Below are 19,714 nucleotides of genomic sequence, written 5' to 3'. Positions count from 1 at the left end.
CTCTAGCTTTCCGCAACGTTTTGGTCAAATCAAGACGGAATCTTGGCAAGATTTTTAAATGAATATAATCATGAGTATGGATTATCAAAAACCACACGATGTTATAACTTTGGTTCAAGGCTACACCCAGCTTCTATGATTCTGCGCACCCAGGCTATAAGAAAACTAAAAAAAACGATGTCATTTGGCTTTCAATTGTTCAACAACTTTCAGAAGAGGGTAAGAACATAGGTCATGCTGTTGCAATAATTTGAAATCTTTGTCTTAAAACGCAGCGTTATTTTAGCCATACTTCGAACAGATACGGACGGATTTCCGCAATGTGGAACTATCAAGGAGGCACACTTGTGCCTCTTTAAAGAGGCGACCCACCACAATGTTGAGCGATTTCCGGTCCTAGAGGTCGTAGAGAGACGGCGGTGATCACATTTTGTTGCCCAAGCTCAAAATAAGAAAAGTGCAAAATTTCATCCTCCTCCGACTTTATCTTCATGGAGTAAACTGGACTGGAAGTTTCGACCCTCCCACCACAGCCCCCCTTTAACGTTGTCTGATTGGGCTGAAATTTAGAGGTTAAGCTTTCCTTGGGCCCGGGAGCTTATCCTCGAAATTTCAGCTCAATCTGATCACTCCTTCCCTTTTCTCCAAAAACCACATATAGCCACATAACGTTCATTTCTCTTTTTTTTATTAGCCTACGCCTACAGGCAAGAGTTGGCAACAGATCCGGGTGAAGGAGGTCTCATTCGAAGCGGAATTCGACCTGTTAGGGCCTTTTGGTATTTTCAGACCAAAAAAATTATCCCCCGAATTTACATTTACAAAAAACCTCGTTTTCCTATAAGAGCCCATGTTAAATTTTCCCACCATAGCCTCCCTTTAAGGTTGTCCGATCGGGCTGAAATTTAGAAGATAAGTTTTCCTGGAGCTTGGGAGCTTATCCACGAAATTTCAGCTCAATCCAATCATGCGTTCCCTGTTTTCCAAAAACCAAATATCAAGTTTTGTGGGGATTTGCTTGCGTCAAAAATAGATTCCACAGACTAAAAATTCAAGAACAATTGTGTCTCTTTGGTACAGTGATCGATACTCCTGACTGTCAGGCGGAAGACCCGTGTTCGATTCCCCGTCAGAGGAAATTGTTTATATACTGAATTTGAAGTTTAAAAAAGAAACTCAGTTTCTTTTTAAAATTATTTGAAAAAAAACTACGTTTTTTAAAAAGTTAAAGAGGCTGAGTTACAAGGTCGAACCTTAAAACGTACAGGGATTAGGAGGCACAGTTGGGGGGCTGTTAAAGAGGCTGAGTCACAAGTTCGAACCTTAAAACGTACAGGGATTAGGAGGTGCAGCTGGGGGGCTGTCGCCCCCAAATCCCCGCTTCCGTATATGAAAGGGGTTGTGCCCTCCTCAACGCCTCGCTCTTTACGCTAAAGTTTGACTTTCTCACAAATATTTTTTTTAAACAATAAAAACAATAAAAATAAAAGCGTAAAGAGCGAGGCGTTGAGTTTATATTAAATTTAAAGTTTAAAAAAGAATATCAGTTTCTTTTTTAAATCCAATCCATTAAATCCTTCGGCTCAACAGGCGTCTCCAGAAGAATATCACTGTCGGCCTCCAGGTTACTGGTAAGTCTCCACTGCTTTGATAACATTATTTGAAAAAAACTACGTTTTATAAAGAGTTAAATAAGTAATAAACTGTACAAAACGTGCAGAAATTATTTGAAAAAACTACGTTTTCTAAAGAGTTAAAGAGGCTGAGTCACAAGTTCGAACCTTAAAATATACAGGGATTAGGAGGTGCAGTTGGGGGGCTGCCGCCCCCAAACCCCCGCTTCCGTATATGAAAGGGGCTGTGCCCTCCTCAACGCCTCGCTCTTTACGCTAAAGTTTTATTGTTTAAAAAAAAGAGTTGTAAGAAAGTCAAACTTTAGTGTAAAGAGTGAGGCGTTGAGGAGGGCACAGGCCCTTCATATACGGAAGCGGGGGTTTGGGGGGCGGCAGCCCCCCAACTGCACTTCCTAATCCCTGTACGTTTTAAGGTTCGAACTTGTGACTCAGCCTCTTTAACTCTTTAGAAAACGTAGTTTTTTTTAAATACTAAGAACAAGGGACGAAGAAAACGAACGCAGCTGTAATTCTTTCTTGTTTCTTTCCCCACCAAGAATTTAAAAATTTCAACTGTCCTTTGCTGTTAAATGTCATGATCTACATATTTATTGGGTTTGCTGGATTTGCCACAGTGGGGATTTATTATTATTATTCTAGGAAGATGAAAAAAGGTACTATGCCTTGAAAAAGATTGCTGATAAGATTATTTTATAAATGCTTGTATAAAATAGGCTAGCCTACTAGACAAATGACTTCACTAACCTACTATGAAGGAAAGGGTCAAATTCTAGTCAAGCTAATCTTTGGATAAAATTCTTCTTTAGTTATTTTTGACTATCCTGGAAAGGGGTTAGGTTAGGAAAATGAAACTTTCAGGGTTGGGTCTACAGGCTGAAGTATGTCCTGGGAAGGTATTTTGTAGTACATACTTTGATAAATTTTTATCAGATAATATTATTGACTTACGAATAAAGTGAATATACCACTCAATGCCTTTTTTATGCTCTTTACAAATAATATAATCATTTTTGTTGGAAATAAATTTTACCCCCACCCCTATTTATACCAATTCAGGGTATATATTTGGGTAAATATCTACCAAATCATATTATTGACTTACGCATAAAGTGAATATACCACTCGATGCCTTTTTTATGCTGATTACGAATATAATAATCATTTCTATCAGAAATGAATTTCAGCCCCCCCCCTATACATGCCAATTAAGGGTATATATTTCTACATTAGGGGGGGGGGAGGTTAAGTTTAAACATACCCCCCATTTACAGCGGAAACAAAAATTGCCCCCCCCCCTAATGTAGAAATATATACCCTGAATTGGCATAAAGGGGGGGGGGCTGAAATTCATTTCTGATAGGCTAGAAATGATTATTATATTTGTAATCAGCATAAAAAAAGGCATTGAGTGGTATATTCACTTTATGTGTAAATCAATAATATGATTTGGTAGATATTTACCTATATTTGCACATTAGGGGAGTGGGGGAAACTTTATTCTTACCTCTCAGTTACATAAGAAATAAAATTTACCCCCACCCCCATAATGTGCAAATATATACCCTGTATTGGTATAAATAGGGGAGGGGTAACAATCATTTCCAACAAAAATGATTATTATATTTGGACAGAGAATAAAAAAGGCATTGAGTGGTGTGTTTACTTTATTCATAAGTCAATAATACAATTTGGTAAAAATTTACCCCTACTTCCTCTCCTTTTGCCTCTAGAGGGTCCTGACCTTAGAAAATCTGTGAGTTATAGAAGTGAAACCTTGCAATGTAGATCATCTTAAATGAAGCATAATTAAATTGTTTTCAGCTTCACAACTCTACTGAATCCCAATTTATAAGGTTTAAATATATGCAAATATATTTCCTAAATTTTGGAAATAGAACATTGATATGGCTTTGAATTCTGCTTGTTTGTTGAAATTTCAATGGGTATAGACCTATCATGTAGGCAAATTTCAGGACCCGCTAGAGGGAGAGAGAGGTATTTCAAAATACCTTCCTGGGACATCATTTATTCTGTAGACTCATCCCTGAAAATTTCATTTTCCTAACCTAACCCCATTCAAATATAGCCTAATATGGCTAAAGTAGAATTTTACCCTTGGTAGGGTAGGTCTAGGTTAGGAAAATGCAACTTTCAGGGATGGGTCTACAGCACAGTATATAAATTATAGGCAGTATGATCATTCCCTATCTCACCCATTATTAAAACTCAGACTGAGGTGCAAGTGCTCCAGAGAACATAGAAACATAAGTTACATTAGATCTTTTCATGGGTAGACAAGTTGGATTTCTCTTTAACACAAATCTTGGCTTCAATGTTGGAACACTAAATTTTGCAGAAACTAATTTTAAATTAATTTTCAATACATATATGAAAATTGGTAATTAGTAGTGCAATGTTATTATTAGATGTTTTTAGGAATTAAAAGTAGGTTTCAAAGTCTCAAGTTGGTTTCAAAGGCATTTTGAGAAAGTTTCTGCCAAAATATGTGTTCCAGGGTAATTTGACTGCTGATAGCAGATCAAATGAGAGGAGCTGCTTGTACACAATGATGCAAGAATAAGTGGGAGGAGCTGTTTCTTTGCAACTGCCATATCTTTATACTGTGATCTACAGGCTAAAGTATCAGTAAATTTTACCAAGTCATATTATTGTCTTAGGAATAAAGTGAATATACTACTCAATGCCTTTTTTTATACTCTTTCCAAATATAATAATCATTTTTGTCATAAATGAATTTTACCCCCACCCCTATATATACCAATTCCGGGTACATATTTGCACATTAGGGGGGGGGGGGCAAATTTTGTTTGTGATGTAAATGGGTGGTAAGTTTAAAATTTTCGCCCCCCCCCTAATATGCATATATATACCCTGAATTGGTATTTAGGGGTGGGGGTAAAATTCATTTCCAACAAATATGATTAATATATTTAGAAACAGCATAAGAAAGGCATTGAGTGGTATATTCACTTTGTAAGACAATAATAATTAAGGTAGCTAAGAAATAAACTTAACTCTATAGTCAGAATTGCATCATGAATCCAAATTTAACATGCATTTGTAATAGAAATGAACTTTTCCTCCCACCCATATAGATCTTAATTGATAACTTTAATTTGCACTTTGGAACAAAATAAGATCTGTGCTGGATCTATTCTGCTCTGCATCAATGATGTTAATTTGGAATGTTACTGTGACATGGGCCCAGTGATGTTGCATTAGATGGCAGCTGAGAGGGATGTACTGTCCCAACTATATTTCCATGGCTTGTTGTTCCATTCTTTCTCAAGTTTTGACTTAAAGGAGGCACTAGTGGGTGTAGTCATAGTTTTGTCTTGGAAATTCTAGTTGTTGGAAATATGTTTGGTGCAAAAGTTTTGACATATCTTGGTCTTCACTCTTTGCTTTGCTAGCTTCTGTGAGTGTCCTCTAGTGTTGTGTTGACCTGTATGTTTGTGAGGAGGGATATATTTGTAGGTCAGCATCATATCACATCTGTGGCATCTGAAGACCAGTGTTGGTAGTTTTAGATGCTCCAGTCTTTTATCATACAGCATATTTTGCAGATCTCTGATGAATTTGGTGGCATGTCTTTGAACTCCTTCAGTTATTCTGATTTCATGTTTGAAGTGGGGGGGGGAGGTCAGGGATGTTCCAAAGTCCGAGAATGACCTTACAATAGCCTTGTAAAAACAGTATGGGGGTAGCTGGTGATAGTGCATTTCAGCAGGCTTTGGCTCAAATTGGCTTTTGACACAACCTGTTGCCAGTGCCTGTGGAACTTCAGTTGTTCATCAACAAGTACTCCCAAATCTCATTCTTCATGACTGGTTTGTAGCTGAATATCCGACTGCAACTTCTGGTCATGCATGGTATACTGGTGGTGAGGATTTTGATTGCCAAAATGGAGGACACTGCATTTATTTATGTTTAACTAGAGCAGCCATTCACTGGTCTGCTTCAGGATTCTCTTGTTGTCTGATTGCAGGCTTTGTTGAATGGCTGGTCCAAAAAGCTTGGAGTCATCAGCATAAAGCATGATATTATTTGTGGCTTCCTTTTTCATATCATTTATGTAAATGAGGAAGAGGATTGGGCCTAGGATTGTCCCTTGAGGAACTCCACTGACAGCATCACATAGTTCAGAGAATAATTTATTGCTATTATCTGTAAAAAAGTTGGACCTGCTGCTCTCAGTCTGTCAGGAAATTCATTACCCATTCTACTACATCAGTGTGGATGCCAACTGCCAATAATTTGGCCCTAAGGCATCTGTGGGGCACCTTGTCAAACGTTTTGGCAAGGTTAAGGAAAATAGGGTCAAGAGGTAATCCTTTCTCCTGAAGGTCAGTGATGATATTGTAGGTTTCAAGAAAGTTAGTCTCAACTGACTTTCTGGCAAGGAATACATGCTGGTCTGGAGACAGTATACTATAGTTCATAAGAATTATTAGAATTTTGTCTGTCACAATGCAGTCCAGTGTATTTGCTACAGCTGGAGGGTAAGATGATTGGCTAATAATTCTTTGCATTTGTCCTGTCATCTTTCTTGAAGATTGGTGTAATGTAAGAGCCCTTCCAATCTAAAGGCAGAGTCTTTCAGTCAAGGTACTTCTGAAATATTTGACATTATGGAGTTGATATCTTGTTAGCCAGTTCTTTTAGGAGCCTTGGGTGAATGTTATCCAGCCCTGCTGACTTATTAACATCTAGCACTTCAAGTTGTTTTGTGACAGACCCTGGAGCAATCATGATAGGTGGCATAAATTTTAGTATGCTGTATGCTGGACTGTTGGGGAGAGGACTATCAGGCTCATGAGTAAATACTGATGCAAATTGCTCATTGAGTAATTCAGGAATTTCCTATTGGTCAATAGCTTCTGTGCCATCAGATTTCTTCAGTTTCTTTATTCAATGTCTACTATGATCTTTGCGGGATACATAGTTCCAAAACATGTTGGGGTTTCTCTTGCTATTATCTGCAAGCTTGGACTTGAAGTTTGAATATAGTTGTTTAGTGAGATTTTGTAGTTTATTTTAAGCCTTTGCAAACTTTTCATAGTGATAATCTTTCCCCATTTTATGGTACCTGTTCAAGTATCAGCTTTTTCGGTTTTGTTCTTTATGTATCTGAGGGGTCATGTGTGGGAGTGAGGGGTCATATTCATGAGTGTTCCCACTCTTCACTGGAGAAAAGGCTTCCCATTTGACCCTTTCCAGCAGGATAGAAGGACTTTTGTATTTCTATCCTGCTGGAAAGGGTCAAATGGAAAGCCTACTCTCCAGTGTAGGGTGGGGAAGTTAAACTCACCAGCTATCAGCAGTTCCCTTTGAAGCTTGAAGTTGCCTTAAAAAACATACATGTAATCACTCTTTCTGTTTCAAGCTGATTTGGGGCAGAGGGGCTCCTATATATGCAGCCTATTTGAGTTACTACCAAATTGTTGGGATAAGTAAGGTCAAACCATATAGCTTACTCATATTTGAGTTGCAGGATAGACTAACTTGTTGGATGCTTTGACATCAAACAATGTATGCTGTATACTAATACATCTTCTGTCCAATAGTATACTGTCACCAGACCAGCATGGCTTTCTTCCCAGAAAGTCAGTTGAGACTAACTTACTTGAAACCTACAATATCATCACAGACCTTCAGGAGAGAGGATTACCTCTTGACCTTATTTTGCTTAACCTTGCCAAAGCATTTGACAAGGTGCCCCACAGATGCCTTAGGGCCAAATGATAGACTAACACTGTAGGATGTTTTGACAAGTGCCAATGTACCATTTCTACAATTGGTGACTGTAAATTTGAAATGACAAAATATCAAGGGAATTTAATATGGAACTCAGCCGACTTAATACTTCTAGACTTTGGGCAAACTTTGGTCATAAGAACCAGATTATAATTCGTTGAGTAAACAACAATTTTCAGTTCATTCAGTTTGTTAGTAAGCTGGTCAACATTAGTAATAAGAGCAGAAAAAGTTGGACCTACTCTTTGTAGGTTCTTCTTACTTTGGTGGTTGGTTTGGCAATTGGGCTTATCCATGTGGTCGTCTATTGAGGCAAAGGTTGTTGCAACCGTCGATGAATTTGCAGTCAAAAAACCCTCACTTTGTTTCAGATTTGGATAATTTAGCAATAGAAGCAGTTGATTGTCTTTCAGTAGATATCAATCAATCAATTTATTAATACTAAAAACAAAACAATTACAAACTTAAAGTTTATCTAACACTAGTATTTACACTATGTAGCCTACACTGTCTGATTTTTGGGGTTCTACATCCACATTGGGGCAGACGTAGATGGACCATTTTTTTTTCACAATTTTGGAATTGTGTATGCCAAGATTTAGTTTGCCTGCAGCAGTGCATTCTTTGAATTTTTTACAAGCTGCTTATGCTTTTCACAGTCCTGCTTTGAGAAGTGATGCAGAACTGGATATCCTCCTTTTTAGTGAATGATACTTTCATAATTTGCTTCTTGATCTGGAAGGTGGACACAGTGAACAACAGTGGTAGAGAAGCACTAGGTGCTTTTTTCACTGCCCATTTAAGCGTCGAACATTTCTTAAGGGACCGCATGCAATTCTATGCTTGCTAGACAGAAAGTTTTGGACAGTACTTGCATCTTCTTTTGTGCTAGATATTGAAATTCCGTAGGCAACTATGTTGTTCTTATGCATGTTGCAATTTTTTTGGCGTGGATTATTTCTTGTACTTCTGTCTCAAAGGAAGTTTTGGCAGTATTACACTTGGATGATAAAGCTGGCTCAACGCTGTTCATTTTGTCCCTGATAGCACTGAGTTTCTGGTCTAAGTGCAGTCTCAGATTGCATAATTGTTATTGAGAGGCTTGCCTGGGGGCTTGACATAGCTTGTGAGATCACCTGTATAATGTCTTTAATAGTAGCTGTGGTTTGCACAGGAGTTGTGACTGCAGGATCAGCCATCTTGTATTGTGGGCAGGCCCATTTAAAACCACTTACATCTTTCATTTATTTAGTAGAGCATACTCATCATCAGATATGTTCAGACAAACACAAGACATCCATTTGTCACAATTGTGTTGCAATTCAGCGCACTTGAGTTTTCATCAAGTCCCAGTTTACAGAGCATGCACTTGTCCATATTCTTTTTTGGGCTTTCTCTTGGGTGCTTTGCAATTCGTGGTGGCTCCTTTTTTGGCTGGATTTTAAAATTTGACCAAAAGAAATCTGTGTTGGCAACACCAACAGTAAAATTTCATAATATGAAGATTTTGAAATCTCCAGTAAATTAAACTTACATATTATTAGTTTGGAAATGCATAAATTGAATAAAACACCAAGGTGAGTAACAATAATTTAACCCTTTAGGGTCTAATGATTATGAAAATAGCTCACTAGAATTGGAAAAATGTCTGAGACACTCATTTTGTGTCAATAGTTCACAGTCTAAATTTCACAACATCACATGGGTTTATTGATCAACATTGACCATTTACCATTTCCAATATGACCAACGTACCATTCCAGGGTATATATTTGCATATTAGGGGTTTGGGGGTAAAGTTCAAACTTACATGTGTAGTCAAAATTGTAACCTGAATCCAAATTCAACATTCATTGGCATCAGAAGTTAATTTTACTCCCCTCCCCCCAATATACAAATATATACCCTGAATTGTTTATATAAGGGTGGGGATGAAGTGCATTTCTGATGCAAACAGATGTCCAATTTGGATTCAAAATGCAGTTCTGACTTTAGAGATAAGTTTGTTTCTTAGCTACCTTAATAGTCTATTAATATAACCATTAGCCTGACTATCTACCTTTCGTTCTGCCCTAGGATGGATGATTGACTATCTATCAACAACTGAAAATGACATCACTTGTATACAATCCTCAAAAAGGCTTATGCCAGCTTTGCCTCTCATTCAGATGATCTGTATTGACCTTTTTTCCCATAATTTGCCATGGCTACTTGATTTTAATTCAAAATTTGGGCTGATGTTGGATCTCTTTGGCTCCATTGTTGAGATGACAATCAAAACACTACACAAAATATAAAAAGAGGGCTGCAAATGTGTTTACAGCCCAGTGACACACCTTCTGACTTGGAGAGTGCTATGATAGATGCAATTGAAACCCACTTACTAAAAATAACCACACATAGGTATGATCAAGGGGACCATTTTTCTTTGGTTTAGAGTAGGCATTGCCATATAACATCTATTTTGAATGGAGCATGCAAACTGGTTGAGTATGACAAGGAGCATATTAGTTACTGTATACAAGATGCAGATGATGGACAGCTCTGGTTTCTTCTTCTTTTATTTCATAGCAGGCGGGCTTTTCAGTTGATACTATTTAGCCCTTTTCCTTTTGCTTCACTCTGTGGGCTACAGAGCTACTGGCTTGGTTGTCTCTTATTTATTAAATATTCTCAGATATCTTTTAGTAGATCTTTTGACTCAAGGAGTTCAAATATAAGATGATAGATATTGATTTCTGTGCTCTGTGTGCAGGAATAGTCTTGGCTGATAGTGAGATTTTGTGGTGTTTGAAACACTTTAACAGTTTACAGTGCAAGGTATGCTGTGCAGACGTCGGCATATTACATTCAAATAGGCAGTGGTCAATTGTTTCATTATTCATAATACAATACCTGCAAAGAGGGGAAAGGGGAACTGAACCACTTGAATCAGGAAACTGATACGAGAATGCAAGAAAGTTTAGTCCATTTGTTCCAGAACGAATTCTGTGATAAATTTTTAGAAAAGTACTTGTTGCAAAAGGGGGAAAGAGTAGGATTATTCTTATTAAACATAATATCTGAAAGTCTCCATCGGTAATTATCTCTAATGGGGATTGGTCTCCCACTTGGCTGGTCAATATTTATAGCATTTTTTGCTATTTCATCAACCTGATGATTACCACTTGTACCGGAGTGGCTAGGAACATACTGGAGATGAGATCTAATGCCACTTGAAGCAAGATTATCAATAGTACCATGACAATGATAAGTGTGAATAACCAGCTTATACTGAGGAGCTGAAGACAGCAACTCAAGGCTTGATAAAGAGTCAGAATAAACTATAATATTATTTGAATTAGCAATCAAGGGTTTATTTTCCATAAGGTGTTCTAATTCCATGATTATGGCATTTAACTCTGCAGACATTATAGATACATTATTATACAATCTATCACCCATTGCAATTTTGAGGTGAGGAAGGAAGGCAGCACTTGCTATCTTCTCATTTAGTTTCGACCCATCAACAAAAATTTGGAAATGGTTTTATAAGTTATTGTATTAGGTTCAGCAAATTTTTTCTGGACAAAAGCAATGGGGGTTAAATCTTTAGTCCTCTTTGAGAAATCAATATTTATTATGGGAATTGACCAAATTCATGAAGGGGATTGAGGGAAAGTAGGTGCAATAGACTTTACGGGTACAGGAAACTTCTTCTGAATATTGGCATACTCATCTGCAATGCCTCTATACATGGCTGGATTTCTTAACCAATTATGTAGGGTGTGTGAGCTATTTGATTCAATTTTTGTAAGATGTTTTATCAAGAGAAAGCTACGTCTCTCCCTTATTGTTGTTAATCCACTCTCCATAAGCAGAAACTTGGTGCTTGTGGGTTTCCTAAGACCAAATGTGAGACTTATTATATCGTTTTGTATTGTTTCAATTTTTTGCATCTGGGTCTTTGCACATACACCATAAACGATGAGGCCATAGTCAATATGGGGTCTTGTATGTGATTTATAAAACTGGAATAAGGTTTTCTCCTTACATTCCCAGGGTGTAGAAAGAAGTCTTTTTAGTATAATTGTTTTTCTATAGCATTATTTTATTGTGTGTGAAATGTGGAGGTGGAAATTAAGTTTTTGGTCAAGTATGAGACCTAGGTAATTAATATGATTATCTTCTGGAATAGTTATTCCATTTATAGTTAGTCTTGCATTAACATGATTTTGCTTTCGGTGAAATTGGATTATTTTTGACTTGGTAGGTGCAATGGGTAAATCTGAATGTTGAGAGAATTTTTCAAATTGGAAAAGTGACTTTTGCAGTTTTGACTGTGCAGTCTCAAAGGTGTTGCCATATGACCATAGTACCAGATCATCAGCACATTGTAGATTCGTGTGGGGGAGGTTCATGTCCCAGAGATACAGGGCAAAAAGGAGGCAGCTGAGGACTGCTCCCTGAGGACGGCCTTTGGTTATTGTCTTTTGGGGTGAAGAGGCTGAATCTACCCAAACAATGAAACTTCGCAATTCTATGAAAGATTTTATAAAAGATACTAGCTTGGGGGGTAGTCCAAGGTTTGGAAGTTTAATTAAAAGGATTTGGTGGTTCACATTGTCATATGCCCCTTCAAAATCTAGGGAAGCTGCAACTAGGACATTATTTTTTGAGAATGATTCATTTATTACATTTGTTAACAATATGAAAGCATCTGTTGAGGAATGGTGTTTCCTGAAACCAGTTTGAGTGTGAGGGATCATATTATTTTTTTCAAATAATATGATCTGGTTGATTTTCTGGTTTTATCTTGAAGGTTTGGCCCATTTCTTATTCTTCTTAAAAAAAAGCACCTGGAATCCTAAACGGGCTCCTTTCGGCTTCTAACTGTACTTTTCTTCTTCTTTGTTAGAAATCACTTGGACTCCATCATTTGATGTCTTTCTGGCTTCCAAGTTGGTGGATTCTCCTCCATTCCATTAAGTTTATGTTCTTCCCGGGGGGAGGGGGGAGAAAACTAAATTGACTTTTTCAAAGGGCCAAACAAGGGAATTGTATGGTCCTGCTACCATTTCGCTGCAATTTAAGAGTAAACTCGGCAGGTACCTCTACGGCTCTTCCAACAGGACCCACCCCTTCTTCTGCTTGTTGACCCCTCTTCTTTAAATTTACCACACTTTGGAAGATGTTACTCACTCAAAGAACATCTAAATTCATTAACACATCAATTGCATCTCTGTAAAACTTCTTTTCAATGGAGGCTGGCAAGGAGCGTCAACAATCAGGTTAATATCTAGTGGAAAATTTTGGGATTGGGTATGTAGTTTGTAAATTCTAGGAGTACTTGCACTGCATTCAAAAAGAAGGTCTTGCAAAGTTTCTTCTGTCAGGCTGCAGAGTCTACAATTTGGGTCACTATACTGCTTCCATCTGAATTCTTCTCTCCTCAGTATTACTGCTAGGTTTTTTATTTTAAAGTATGCCCAATTTATTTCAGGCTCTTTGAAAATTGGAGCCAAAGCAGGAGGAGGCTTTCTATAAGGATGGTGGTTTCTAATTGCATCTCTAAGTGTGATTGAATAATTTTGGGCAAGCTGTGGGTTGATTGACTTTGCAGTCTCTGCAGCAAGAATGTCCACTTTTTCGTTATAGTGGAGGCCTAAATGGCTAGGAATACGCTTGAAAGCCACTGCTTATTCAATCTTATATTGAGAATCAGGCTGTTCTCTTATTTCCTGCAAATCAGTGTCCTTTGCATTCCAGGTTAAGGTTTGCATTAGTTTAAGAGCAGTCTGAGAACCTGAGAAGACTGCTACTTTGCTGAAATGGAGAGGTATATTTTTGATGGCCTCTAGTGATTCAACTATTGCTGCCAGTTCAGCCATCAAAACTGAGGAGTTCAGTGGGAGAGGCTTTTGAATGAATGTGAAGGTGTGTGGACTTATTGCTGCTGCAGCAGATTTATTCCCTACTAGGCGTCCATCAGTATAAATGTTCAGATGATCTTTAAACTCTGTAGCCTTTTTTTCTTAAAAATTCAGCCCTTATTAGTTCATGTGGGATATTTTCTGTTGTGTCTGGTATAGACTTTGGGCTGAAATTTACGTGGCAAAACTTCCATGGAGGAGGAAACGTAAAAGAATCAGCCTGAATTTTATCTAATGATCAGGTTAGACAGGGTGCTGAAAAAGCTTGCCACGATGCGATCCCGATTTTATTCTGCTGCCTAGTGCTCCCATGATAAAGAGTGAAAATGATGTGCCGCTCCCCATAGACTTGGATCCTGGTATAATATTTAACAGTGGCTATGGCTATTCTCTTGCTTATAGAGAAAACACCTGCTAGTTTCCTGCTACGATCCCTAGAAGTGTGTGGATACAAGCCAAGTGCCAGTTGGAGTGCCTTGTTCTGGATAGTTTTCAATTTCAACATATTTTTTTTATTGGTAAGGCCATAAGCAATTATCCCATACTCCATTTTTGGCCTTATTTATTGTTTTTAAAAAGTTCCCAATACAGTTGGTGAGTTTCCCCATTTTGTAGAGGCAAGTCTTTTTAGAAGTACAATCCTTTTCATGCAGACCTCTTTCGTCACCTCTGCTTGTTTATTCCAAGTCCATCAGTGGTCTATTTTCAATCCTAGTAATCTGCATTTTTTGACTAAATCAAGTCTCTTTCCTCCAACAATTATTAAACATAATATCTGATAGTCTCAATTGGTAAATATCTCTAATGAGGATTGGTTTTTCAGCTTTTTTGTTTTATGGATACTCTTCTTCTTCTATTTCACAGCAGGCGGGCTTTTCAGTGGTTTAAGAGGATTTGGTGGTTCACACTGTCATATGCCCCTTCAAAATCTAAGAAAGCTGCAACTAGGACATTATTTTTTGAGAATGATTCATTTATTGCATTTGTGAATAATATGAAAGCATCTTTTGAGGAGTGGTGTTTCCTGAAACCAGTTTGAGTGTGAGGAATCATATTATTTTTTTCAAAAAAACCAGAGGAGTCGATAATAGATCATTTTCTCCACTATTCTCCCCATCACAGGAGTAATCGTTATGGGGCTATAAGACTCAGGGTTATTTTTGGGTTTATTATTCTTTAGGATTGGTAGGAGGGACGAACATTTCCAGATATTGGGGAATGTAAATGAAGCCAAACATGATTATAATAATTTAGAAGTTCCTGTTTGTATGAAGGGGTGAGATTCTTTATCCATGAGGGTGTTTGTTATCATATCTGCCGCTAGTTTTGGTCATAATATGATGTATTGAATTTTTCATTTCCTGGATTGAAAATGAACTGGTTATATATTCGGATCTTGGGCGAGCTTGGTGACTAGGGTTCATAGGAATTGGGGATGTTTTGCTGCAATTGTTTGATGTTAGCTTATTAAAAAAAAAGAGTGGCAAATAGTTTAACTTTTTCATTATCATTGTCATAATGGGTATTATTATGTAGAAGCTCATACAGGAGTGGATTGCGGGAAGTCTTTCCCACAGGTGTGGCTTATAACTTTATGTATAATTGGCTCATGTGTTTTTCTGGAGAGATTATTTGCAAAATTATTCCAGTAGTTATATTTAGCATTTATTATAGTCATTTTTAGATTAGATTCTGCTTGTAATTTTTTTTAATATGTAGTAGGTGATGGGTTTTTTTATGAATGTTCTCCTAGCTGCCTTTTTTGTTCTCCATTTATTTTGGCACTCATTTGTCCACCATGCTTGGGAATGTGTTTAGGGAAGGTTTTCTTGGGAAGTGTCTTGGGGATAGCATGATTAGCTGTATTTATTAGTAAAGATGCCAAAACTTCAGCATGTACGTCCTTTTAATTTAATTTTCCTTTGTTGTTTTTATTACTCCCCTAATCAGATATCCGCTGACAAAATAAATTTTATCGAAGAATTACATGCAAGTGCTGACTTTGTACTATTCAAATACCCAAATGAAGGAATTTTCCTGATGGGTGACGAAAACAATAAAAGACTTGATTCTATATGTAATGCTTTTAATTTAAAACAGGTCGTTAATGTCCCTACTACAAAAGGCAACACTACTCTTGATTTAATATGCACCAATCTTTCGAAGTTTTAAAAACCCATCTCCACTCTGCCCCTTCTAGAGGGTAGTTACCACTTTAGCCTTTTCCTATCTCCACTGGAGAAATTTAAACAATCGTTTTCTATAACTCAAACCGCTTATAGACCTCTCACTGACTCAGTACTTTTCAATTTTGGCTTCTGGATTACTACTGAAAATTGGTCCACTGTGTATCAAACAAATGACGTTGACTACATGGCTTTGTCCCTCCAAAATCTATTGAGGAGTAAGTATGAATTCCACTTCCCTGAGAAAAAATTTAAAACGTGTTCTAGAGATAAGCTTTATGTTACTGAGTCTTTTAAAAAAACTCATAAGAAAAAAAATCAATTTTTTCAAAGCAGGTCGCATTACTGAGGCTAATAGTCTATGGAAGTTCCTAAAGAAAAAATTAAGAAAAGCAGCTTCTAATTATTATAATAATAACGTCAAAGATCTATATTCTAACTAGCCCAAGCAATGGTACAGAAAAATTAAAGAAATATGCGGAAAAAGTCCTTCCGAAATTGATTTTCATCTTCCTGACCCCCCTAATAAGACTGCCAACGATCTGAACTTGTACCTTGCTCCCATCGTGCAAAGTCTCCCCCCTTTCACTGGCTCTACTCCAACTATTCCTCCCAATACTTCCTTCCCCTTTATTTCTCCCTCTGATGTTATAAATAAAAGTCTTAAGCTTAGAAAATCAAGTATATGTCCCGTGGACATTCCAAATTGCTTCATTTAAGCTCTTTTGTAGAGAATTATCGAACATCTGTTAAGTTCTTTCAGCCGAATCGCGAAATGTGACACTTTTTAATTCTTCTGGGCAACAGGTCTTGTAGAAGGTTCCCCTAAAAAATGTAACAGTTTAACTGTTGTTAACAGATGACCTATGACGCTCAATTCTGTTTCTTCCAAACTTTATGAAGGTTTCCTCTGTGACTGGCTTAAGGATAAAATTTGTCCGCGTATTGACACCCGGCATTTTGGTAACTTAAAGAAAACTTCCACCACCCATTACCTTGTGCACTTAATGCATACCATCGTAAGTAACCTTGATAAACCAAATGTCTGGCTGAACCTTGTCTTAGTTGCTTTCCAAAAAGCTTTTGACCTGGTTGACCACACCACCTTAATTCGTTCACTACTGGTTAACTTTAAACTTGATCCTCTGTTAGTAAATATTGTTATATCGTTTCTTTCAAATAGATCCCAAGCTGTTAAATACAAAAATATTTTCTCTAACCCCCTCCCTATATATTGTGGAATTCCTCAAGGACTCTTATTGGGGCCACTTTTATTTCTTGTCATGATTAACAATATTGGTATGGACTTCCCCCAAAGGTGGAAATACGTGGATGACTTCACGATCCTCGAAGTATGTCACAGGAATATTAAAAGTGACCCCCTTGAAATTCTATCCCACATTTCTGATGAAGCTAAGAACCTAAATATGAAAGTAAATTCACTAAGTCAAATATAATGACGATATATTTCTTGAAATCCACTCCCACCTTCCTTAAACTTATACTCCCCAATATTACTTTGTTTTCCTTTAAATTAATTGTGGTTACAAGTTCCTCTCATTTAAAGTGGGCTATTCACGTGACCTACGTTGTCCGTAGATCTAATGCGTCCATGTCTCTTCTTAAGCTCTTGACTAAATTTAACGTCCCCCCATCCCATTCTTTAAGGATTTATACTTCCTTTGTTCGCCCGCATCTTGAATATGCTTGTCCAGTTTGGCATCCTGGCATCTCCCGTGATGAATCAGATAAAATTGAATCTATTCAAAAAAGAGCACTAAGAATGATTTTTAAAGAAACTTTGGTACCATATTCACTCCTTTTAAAAAAGGCCAACCTGGAAACTCTTGAGCACAGGAGAGGAACGCTGTGCTTCTGTTTTGCAAAAAATGCAATAATAAACCCTCGCACGGAAAATATTTTCCCCAAAAGACACTCCCCATCCAGACACCGCCTGCCACATACTATATCTGAACCCATCCCTATCTTGTCCCTCATCCGTTGTTTAACCTCCAGATATGAAAAAACCTTTGTCCCCTTCATTGCTGATCAAATAAACCACTATTTTTTTTATTATTTTTTTTTATTTTTTTTTTTTATTTTTTTATTTTTTTTTTTAATTTTTTTTTACCCGTGATACCCATGCTGGTGTCCGTTTGGCTCTTCCGTTCCCTCCCCTTTTTATATACTCTCTTTTAAACCTTTTTAACACTATTTTTATCTCAATTTTTTTGGTTTTGTTTTAATTTGTGCCTTTTTAACTTTCTTACATTTGACACCTTTTGTTTTTTAGACTAATGAATGGCTTTGCCTTTCTAATATTGGTGTTTTTGGCATTGTTTAGCCAGTTTTTTAGTTGTTGTGCTATTTCTATGTCTTTTATTATTATATGACCCCGAAATGCAAATTCGGCCCTTCGGAGCTTGTGATAGTAATTTTTTGAAATAAATATCTTATATTACCTTTTGTGTTTGAAATGCATGAATTTTGGGTGAAACTTGTAATTTCATCATTTAGCTTATTTTGGAAGATAGGCCAATTTGCTTTAGTGTTGACATATTTGGAGGTATGTGATAGGGTTTCAGCAGGTTCGTTCAGGTTTGGAGGGGTAGCAACAGCTAATTCAATATTATTTGAAGTCATACGCTCAATGAACTTACCAGCGTTATTTGCTTGTGTATTCCCCCACAAAAGGCTGTGGGCATTGAAGTCTCCACAAATAATGATATTTTTTAACATATTAGAATTATTTATATAGCTAAAGAAATCCATGGCATCTGTAGTTTGGCCATTAGGGTTATAAAAGCTTATTATGTAAGTTTTTGTATTATTCAGCCAAACACTGATACCAATGGCATCAAGATCATTTACAAAATCTGGAAAGTTGATACCACAGAATTTTTATATTATTTTTAACTATTATAGCTACTCTGCCTCCTTTTCTCTCTGATGATCTATCCTTTCTCAGGATAGTATATCCCAGAGACTTAATTTTTGATTTTGGGTTAAATGAGTTTCCTGGAGGCAAGCAATATTGATGGATTTATTATTCATAAAAGATATTAGTTCATTTAGCTTATTTTCTGTGAGTGATCTGAAGTTCCACTGGAGTATTGATATGTGTTTTGTCGTTGATTTATTTTTCATATGAATGTGTATCAATGTTCAGATTTGTTAATAGTAAAGCAAGATCTTTTTTTGCTTGAATGAGCATATCATCAGGGATGTAGATTTTTGCCGATTCTGCAATGATTTTTGTTTTCTGTAGTTGATGTATATTCATGGTCTGAACTGCATTACAGTTTAGAATGAACAAGCGTATATCTGGGGATTTCATGTTTAGTTGTGCATCCTGTTTGTCAGTTAAGGGATTAATTTCTTGTAGTGTTACAGGTTTATTTCTTCTTGGGAGGGGGGGGGGCAGGCTGACCTCATCTCACTTGACAAGGAGGCTTTTTGATTCTTTCTGATAGGGATGTGAGCTTGGGTACTTAGAGGATGGTGTTTTATATGGGGTAGGCTACTTGATGCATTGGGGGCATTTGAATCGGGGGTTTTGGTTGGCTTTATTATGGGCTTTATTTGGTATGGTTGGGCAGCATTTGCTTCCATAGCTGCAAAGGGCTGTGGAATGGCCTTCTCTGTTGCTATTTGGAGTGTTAATGCTCTTTTCTTATATGCAGGGCATAGTGATTTATTGGTAGATTCATGTGGGCCTTTGCAATTGATGCATGTAGGCTGAGTGTTGTTGCAAGTTGTCAACTCTTTAGGATGGGATGCTTTACAGTTACTACACGCTAGGAGAATTTCGTTGCATTTATTGTTGTGTATCCCAGTTTGAGACACTTCTGACACTGGATAGGCTTTGGTTTGTATTCCTTGTGCGGTTTGGTTTGTCCAAATGGGAATAACGTTTCTGGGATATTATTTTTTTCTTTCAGTGTAAATAAGAAAGATCTACTTGTTTTTAGGCCATTAGAGTTAGGTTTACCAAGTTGGTAACATCTTTAACTGTGATTCTGTTGCTGGCCTTATCTGAGAGCCCTTTTTTTAACTCCTGAATGGGTATTTCTGGGGGAACATTATAAACTACTATTTTTGTTGGGGATTGTTTTGGGTTCCATTTAGATGCATTAATTGGGATATTTAGAAGGGCTTTTAGATCAATTCTTGTGTCTGCTGATTTCTGATGGACAACTATTAG

At 37.1% G+C, this 19,714-nt stretch overlaps 1 protein-coding gene and 1 long non-coding RNA gene across 3 annotated transcripts in view; one reads left to right on the top strand and one right to left on the bottom strand.

Moving 5' to 3' along the window:
- LOC148941329 (transcription initiation factor TFIID subunit 5-like) overlaps nt 1-19,714 on the bottom strand; it is a 279,459-nt gene that overhangs the window by 147,725 nt on the left and 112,020 nt on the right.
- Nucleotides 2,149-19,714, top strand: part of LOC148941330 (uncharacterized) — a 75,143-nt gene continuing 57,577 nt past the window's right edge. The window contains exon 1 of one of the 2 annotated variants that reach the window (XR_016143249.1): nt 2,149-2,287. This is a non-coding gene — a long non-coding RNA (uncharacterized LOC148941330). Of the gene's footprint in view, nt 2,288-15,613; nt 15,729-19,714 lie in introns of those variants that run through there. The other variant, XR_016143250.1, reaches the window with a different exon arrangement.

This window comes from Artemia sp. Qi Xiang Cuo, chromosome 18 (genome assembly GCF_049724085.1).
Source record: "Artemia sp. Qi Xiang Cuo chromosome 18, ASM4972408v1, whole genome shotgun sequence".
Classification (NCBI taxonomy): domain Eukaryota; kingdom Metazoa; phylum Arthropoda; class Branchiopoda; order Anostraca; family Artemiidae; genus Artemia; species Artemia sp. Qi Xiang Cuo.
The sequence above is the reverse complement of the archived record's forward strand: the minus strand, read 5'-3'. Positions and strand labels throughout refer to the sequence as shown.